This window comes from Panthera onca, chromosome B1 (genome assembly GCF_046562875.1).
Source record: "Panthera onca isolate mPanOnc1 chromosome B1, mPanOnc1 haplotype 2, whole genome shotgun sequence".
Taxonomy (NCBI): Eukaryota; Metazoa; Chordata; class Mammalia; order Carnivora; family Felidae; genus Panthera; species Panthera onca.
In genome coordinates, this window is record NC_138342.1 from 182,475,777 (window position 1) to 182,483,808 (window position 8,032).

General features: G+C 36.7%; 1 protein-coding gene across 2 annotated transcripts in view; it reads right to left on the bottom strand.

The window, feature by feature from the left end:
• The window catches only part of MSR1 (macrophage scavenger receptor 1), an 80,746-nt gene extending 73,566 nt beyond the window's left edge, over window positions 1-7,180 (bottom strand). The window contains exon 1 of one of the 2 annotated variants that reach the window (XM_060653088.3): window positions 7,013-7,180. The gene's annotated coding sequence lies outside the window, so the exon portion shown is untranslated. The remainder of the gene's footprint in view (window positions 1-7,012) is intronic. The other variant, XM_060653090.2, reaches the window with a different exon arrangement.
• Window positions 7,181-8,032: the final 852 nt, after the last annotated feature.

The window sequence follows — 8,032 nt, forward strand, 5'->3', positions numbered from 1 at the left end:
TTTCAAAGTATAGTTTCTTTGAGTCGATATTTTAAAACCTTGAAAAAGAAAATCCTCTAAGATGTATCTACAAGTAGACTAGTCTAAGTGACCATATGTGGGCTACATAAAACCCCTGAGAGGTAAGGGGGGGGGGGGGGCTGGAAGGGAGATGAACACTCAAATCTGTGGAGTAGAATGGTGAGTGAAAATACTCCCCTCTGGCTACTCCTGTGCACCATGGGAAATTCTGTTTGTTTTCCAGGACAGTGTATGAGAGATGGTGGTTAATCTTGAACTGTATGAAACACTGGCATAGGCTTTTCCAGAAAAAAAATGTTAAAAAGCTGCTTAGGCTAATCATAGATGGTGCTGTCATAGGACTGCTGGTATTTTCTATTGTTACTTTCTTTTGTTCTTAGACTCCATACTCTTTCCAAGAATCTCATCCACTTCTGTGGCTTAGACTATTATCTGCATACTGACCAAGCCAGTATATTCAGCTCAGATCTCAAGTCTCAGAATCATATTTTTAAAAATAATACAACTGGTCACAATGGTATATTTTCCACATTAACCTAAGTTTTCTTTTTTCTAGAATTTTTTATGTTGGCATATCATCCATTCATATTACCTGTTATTATAATTATTTATTACCTTCTATTCGTTGTGTACTGGGACATACATGATGCAGCTGGACATATGGGTATATATATTGGTAATACGGAGGTGCAAGCAAAGCATGATAACCCAAACCAAAAGTTAGGGCTTTATTCCAGATTACTGTTACCCACAGGACCCATATCTGACTGTAAAACAACTTCTGACTTCCCTGGAGCCATTCCTTCGTCTCTACCTCAATTCTTCGATTTCAGCTCATTTTTTATCTACCCCAGCCTTGCATCTTGGATAGCAGCAATGGGGTGGGCAATTAAGTGGAGAATCCAAGACGCATTAGAAAAGAGGAGGAAATTAAAAGAATTGATGAACAAGCACAAGAATGTAGCACTTAAAGAATGGGACAAAAAAAAAATCAGAGGAGAAAATATCTTTCAGGAAAAAAAAATTTGCGGGACATAAAGTTGACAACCAACAGGTTGAGTGGGCAAGTAAAGGAAGAAAAGCAAGTATTTTTGCCAAGAACCTTTGACATCATGGTAAAAAAAAAAAAAAAAGCAAGTCAGAGTCATGGAAAATAAAATAAAGAATTTCAAGATGTAAAAGGACATCCATAACCTGCCACGTGGAATTTGAGCTGTTTTGGTTGTATGGTAGAGGCAGAAGCAGACTTGAGAAATCCAAAAGGAGTAATGAGTACAAATGAAAGGTGTTAAGTGTACATCAGAAATCTGGCCACAGCCAAGCTTTTCTGTTGAGAAGGGACAACTGAAGAATGAAGGCGCTAAGACCGTACACTGAGGGCAGTTTTACTTTCCCTGCTCACTCCTCATCTCCCAACCTATCCCCTCTTTATCTCCTAGAAATATCTAGCCCGGAACTGTCTAGACGTGTATACGCAACAGCCTAATAACGTCACTATTTGGATTTCTAGTATGACCCGAACCTAGAGGTCTTCCTTGTCCCCCACCTTCTCTTAGCCTCCCATCCAATCTACCATCACATCTTGTCAGTTTGTTTTCAAATCCTCGGCAGAAACTGACCGCTTCTTATCACCTCTGCTACAACCATCCTTGCTCAAGCTTCATGATCCTGCTCACCTGGACTGTTTTAATAGCTCCCTAACTGGTAAGGTTTACTCATCCGCTCCAAACTTGTGAACCCCTTCGCATCTTGCTCAGGTCCTGACTAAAACCTCACTGTTTCATACCTTTCTTGAGCATCACATTTAAAATGATAACCTACCTCTTTCACTTCCTCTTCTCCTTCCTGGCTGGATTCCCGTCCTCCCCCCCCCCCCCTTTTCTTATTCTTTATTTATTTTGGGAAAGAGCACATGTGTGCATACACAAGTAGGGGAGCAGAGGAGGGAGAGGGAGGGAGAGGGAGGGAGAGAGAGAGAGAGGGAGAGAGAGAGAAAGAGAGAGAGAATATGAATCCCAAGCAGGCTCCTCACCACCCACACAGAGCCCAGTGCAGAGCCCAACACAGGGCCCGATTCTACAAACCAAACTGTGAGATCATGACCTGAGCCAAAATCAAGACTCACTCAACCGACTGAGCCACCCAGGCACCCTGCTGCCCAAATTTATCACCGACTAACATGCCATACTTTTTCCTTATTTATCTTGTCTATTGTCTGTCTCCTTTCACCACAGATCCAGGATTCAGGAGTTTTTCTCTCTTTGGTTTAATAAACTAAGTTCCCGCCAATTCTCACATATATAAATGCATTATAAGAAATTGCATAAATAAATGAAATAAAGAATTTTTTGCAAGATGATTAGTTTTCATATTTGGGGTTATTCCTCAAAATAAGTTCATACTTCACTCATGTGGAAGTTTTAAAAGTTCTTCTGTTATACATTGGGAAATGAAAGGTTCTTCTCTGAATTGTGCATAAGAAACTGAAACAAAAATTTTCACCTCCAACGTTCTCACTTTACCTTCAAACCATTTATTAGACTTGCCAGATTACTTTAGTTCTTTACTCTGATTATTATCATTGTAATTTTTTTTGGACATGTTAGAGAACATACTCATGTAAAGTTTTGTCAGTAGCCGGTGAACAATTCAAACAATTCGAATGTGTCTTTAAATGTCATTTCCTACGTTAAGAGAAAAAGTAAACTGACTCAAGTTGCAATTCCTACCAAATGTCAATGCACTGAAAAAGGGTTGTGAAATCTTTTGAGTTTGTATAATCTATTAAAAGCATGTTCTCATGAGAAGTGAAACACATCTCTGCAATATCAGCTTTTTATAAAGTCAGGAAAAGTTTACAGAAGCTACAATAGGAAAACCATAATGAAAGTGTTTCAATGTTAATCTATTTGAAAACATACCCTTCAGTTTTTCCTGTGTTAATTTTAAAAATATTAACACAATATGAAAGATACATTGGGTCAAATAAAAGAAGATTGCTAATCCTATCATCTGATAAGGGCTTAATATTCGATGTATGTAAAGAACTCATACAGCTCAACACCAAAAACAAAAACAAACCACGAAAACAAAAACCAGCTGCATTAGAAAACGGGTGGGGGAATTGAATAAATATTTTTCCAAAGGAGACATACAGATGAGCAACGAACATATGAGAACAATCTCAACGTCACTCATTATTAGGAAAATGCAAACCAAAACCACAGTGAGTGTATCACCTCATGCTTGTCAGGGTGACGAGTATCAAAAAGATAAGAAGTGACAAGTGGTGGCAAGGACGTGGAGACAAGGGAACCCTCGTACACTGTTGGTGGGAATGTAAATGGGTTCAGACAATGTGGAAAAAGTACGGAGTTTCCTCAAAAAATCAAAAATATAAATATCATATAATCCAGCAATTCCACTTCTAGGTATTTATCTGAAGAAAATAAGAACACTAACTCAAAAGGATATATGTACCACTCTGTTAGAGTATTATTTTTTAAGTCTGTTTATTTTTGAGAGAGAGAGAGAGAGAGAGAGAGCAAGCAGGGGAGGGGCAGAGAAAGAGGGAGAGAGAGAGAATCCCAAGCAGGCTCTGCACTGTCAGTGCAGAGCCCCATGGGAGGCTTGAACTCACAAACTGTGAAACCATGACCTGGGTTGAAACCAAGAGTCAGCTGCTTAACCGACTGAGCCACCCAGGAGCCCCCATTGTAGTATTATTTATAATAGCCAACATATGGAAGCAACCTAAGTGTCCATCAATAGATAAATGGATAAAGAAGACATGCTTAAGATATATATATGATGATTACTCAGCCATAAAAAATGAAATATTACCATTTGTGACAGCCTAAGATAGGCCTAGAGGATATTATACTAAGTGAAATAAGTCAGACAAAGACAACTACCATAATTTCACAAAACGGGTAAACAAACAAAGCAAAACAAAACAGAAACAAACTCATAAATACAGAGAACAAACCAGTAGTAGTCAGAGGGGACGCGAATAGGGGTTTGGGCAAAACAGGTGAAGGGGATTAAGAGGTACAAACTTCCAGTAGAAAATAACGAAGTAAGGGGCACCTGGGTGGCTCAATCGGTTAAGCGATCGACTTCAGTTCAGGTCATGATCTCACATCTGGCTCTGTATTGACAGCTCAGAGCCTGGAGCCTGCTTTGGATTCTGTATCTCTCTCTCTCCCCGCCCCTCCCAGGCTCATGTTCACGCTCTCGCTCTCTCGCTCTCAAAAATAAACATTTAAAAAAATAAAATAAAGTAACTAAGTAACTAGAGATGTAAAGCACAGCATTGGGAATACAGCCATTATTAACACTGTAATAATTTTGTATGGTGACAGACGGTAACTAGACTTATGGTGATCACTTTGTAATGTACATAAATGCCAAATCATTATAGTGTATACCTGATCAATACAATATCATATGTCAACTAACTATACCTATACTTCAATAAAAAAATGGTCACCTCATCACCTTAATATAAGAAAAAATACCTTCATATGTAGCCATGTTATATAGTTAATATCACAGTGTATATTACCATCTGGTCTCACACATTTCCCTTAAAATCTTATCAGTATTTTTATACGTCAAATTATTTTTTTCAAATTAAACAGATGGGCCAAATAATAATTCATCAAATGTATGTATCTTATTTATATACCTATTTACCTATAATGTAACTTAAAAAAATTTTTCCCTTCTCTTTGGAGGGCAATGTTTCACTAATATAGATGATGATATTACAAATATTTGCATAATTTAGCTTTGTTCTTTTTATTAAAATAAGTTTTTTTAATGTTTATTTAGTTTTTAGAGAGAGGGAGACAGAACGTGAGTGGCAGAGAAGAAGAGACAGAGGGAGATGAAGAATCCGAAACAGGCTCCAGGCTCTGAGCTGTCAGCACAGAGCCCGTTGCGGGGCTAGAACTCACGAACCATGAGATCATGATCTGAGCTGAAGTCAGACACTTAACTGACTGAGCCGCTCAGGTGCCCCTTTTGTTTCTTTAGGATAATTCAGCATATGTTGCACTACCAGATCAAAGAAAAACTATTTAAACTTTTTGGTATCTATTGCCTGACAACTCTTTAAAAAGATCATGGGAATGATTGAATGAATCAATGAATGAATGAATAAAGGTTATACAAATTCACAAAGATTCCAGTCATAGAGGAACATGGCAGTTTTTAGGCAAATTTACCATTATTCAGTAATAATATTTTAGAATCACTTAGATTTTGATAGGCATTAAATGATACCTCAAAGTGGCTTTTATTTGTTTTACCTATTAGTGTGGAGATTTTTTCAAGTAATTATTGTTTATTTTTCTTCTCGGGTTTTTTATTTTTCTTATCAATTGCTTATACATCCCTAGTAGGAGTTTCTTTATGTAGATATGAATAAAGTCTTCATATGTAACATATATTTAATGTATATTCTTTCTTCTACGAGTGTTCCTTATTCAGATTTAGCATCAAACTCTTAATTTCATCTTTAAGATTCAGGGTAAATAATAACTCTGTAGCCTTATTATTTAAAAACAAAAAGTTGGGTGTTGTATGAACAGTCAAAAGTATATATGAATGAAAACAGAGTTAATAGGTTTCCAAGCGCTCTACACTTAGGGAATATATCCATAAAAGGGATTAAGGCCTGGATGGACATATCCATATCGTGCCTGATGCTACTGACACCCAACCTTGGCAGTGAATTCATCCTTGAATTGGAAGTCTAGGTCTGAATATTGGCTGTGCCATTTCCTAGCCATGTGACCTTTGGCAAATATTTTAATTGGATGTTTTTATATATGTAAAAAGGATTAAAGTGTCGGTTTAAGAATTATGAACACTTAAAATATTTTTTATACATTTCCTGGTACACAGGTAATATCCATACATAATCACTTTTAAATACCATTTTTGCTTTTTAATATGGACTTTTCTTCTTTTACCTTCGTAGTATCTCCATGAGACACACGGTATTTTCTCCATTTTACGAGGTTAGGAAACTAAGACCTAAAATGTTTAAGTGACTAGTTAATGTTACACGACTAGGAAGTAGGGAGGTTTGGATTTGAAGATAGGCAATGTCTTAGAGAGTATTACCTCCTAAATGCTGCATAAAACATTTACAATCTCAGTTCTGTGACTTTTCTATCACTATTCTCACATGGCCAGTGAGAATGCTAACCCCCATTTTGTGCTGTGTAAATCTTACCCGTTCTTCAAGAGGAACCTAAATTCACACATCTCCATGAAGATCTTTGCAAATCCTTTCCCCCTAAGTGATTTTGGCCTCTCCTACCTCACCATAGTAGTTATCCACAGCACTCTTACAGCTACTTAAGGTGCTCAAATCATATTATACCTATTTGCCTTAGATCATGGACTTCCCGGAGATAGATTATATTTTTCTGATCCCTTCCCTACATATAGTTCAGTAAAGTGCTTATAGTAAATATCCGACCAATATTTGTTATATAAGCAAAAACAGGTAATAATATTAGGTTAAAGCCAAAAGTATTATAAGAAAAGGAAATGAGACCAATTAAAATATCCTCAATCCCATTTTGAATAAAGTCAACAACTCTTAAACAAAATATGGACAATTACATGCCAAAAATTTCTTGCTAGTTTAGCCTACAAAGTATTTAATATATTTCATATATATTTATGTACACACACATTTTTTGCTCCCAGAAAACCTAGCAGAAATCTTTTTTTAAAATCACTGAAACAACCAGACAAGATAATTAGTGATTAGGATAAAAAATTCTATAAAAAATCAATTATATATGTATGTGTATGCATGTATATATGTGTATACATATATACACACACACACACACATACATATATACACACACGTTTATACATGTCACCTATCTCACACACACACACAGTAGACACATACAATCAACAGAAGCAATTTTGGAAAAACATTAAAATAAACTTCTTTTACCGTTTGTCCTAAAGACGGCAGCACTGATTTATCCACTTCCCTCTCTTTACAATTGAGACCTAAAATCTTTATCACATAGTATTTCAGCATCTGGTCCATGAAGAAAGGAAATGACACATTGGTGTGTTGAAAATTTTCTTAACAATGCATTTCAATAGTACTCTCATCAGTGCACAAGTTTGCAAAATCTAAATTTGTAAGATAACTCATTCCTCTTCCCATTTAGGACATTACAAAAGAAAAGAGAAGTAAAAGGAAAAAGAAACAAGGGTTATGGTTAACAGGATACATGATGTGTGGCAGATTAATTTTTCCCTTTCTATAAAATACGTATGCCTTCTATAACATTATCACTATTATTTTTGTTTAATCTCACTGTCTTCTATTAATTCTAATTATCTCCTCTTTCATATTCTACATGAGGGAAGACTCCATGTTTAAGTAATTTTTATTTCACCCTCTTTCCTGTAACTCTCACCTCGAGCTTCAAACACAAAACATATGAGGGAAGGAATATGGACACCTACTAAGTAAAAGTAATCGTCCAATAATGCTCACTTCAGCTCTATCTATAGTGATGTTAACATTATTTATAGATCTCTTTTGAGCACCTAACAAGTTGTTGATTTCCCCAGGAGTGCAGTGAAGCAAAGAGGTCTCACACATGGGTTCCAGGAAAAAAACTGCCTTCACCTTCTACCGCCCTGTCAGCATTTCTGCTATGCATCTCACTTAATCACAAATCCCAGTAGAACACACATAAAAGCATACACCATTCGATTAATGAATTAATTTTTAGATCTAATTCCTCTGGGGGAGAGTGCTTCTTTACGTGTCATGGAAACTTCTTGGTGCTCCCAACAGGGAGGGATCATACTTCCTAACAAAAGACCGCCAAAACGGCCTTGCCATGATGCCCGTGGACACCAAAGAACTCTAGCTCAGAAGGCAACAGGCCTGGTGGAAAGAATGCAGGTGCAGGAACAGTACACGGTGTTTGGGAGACAGAAATTAACAGTG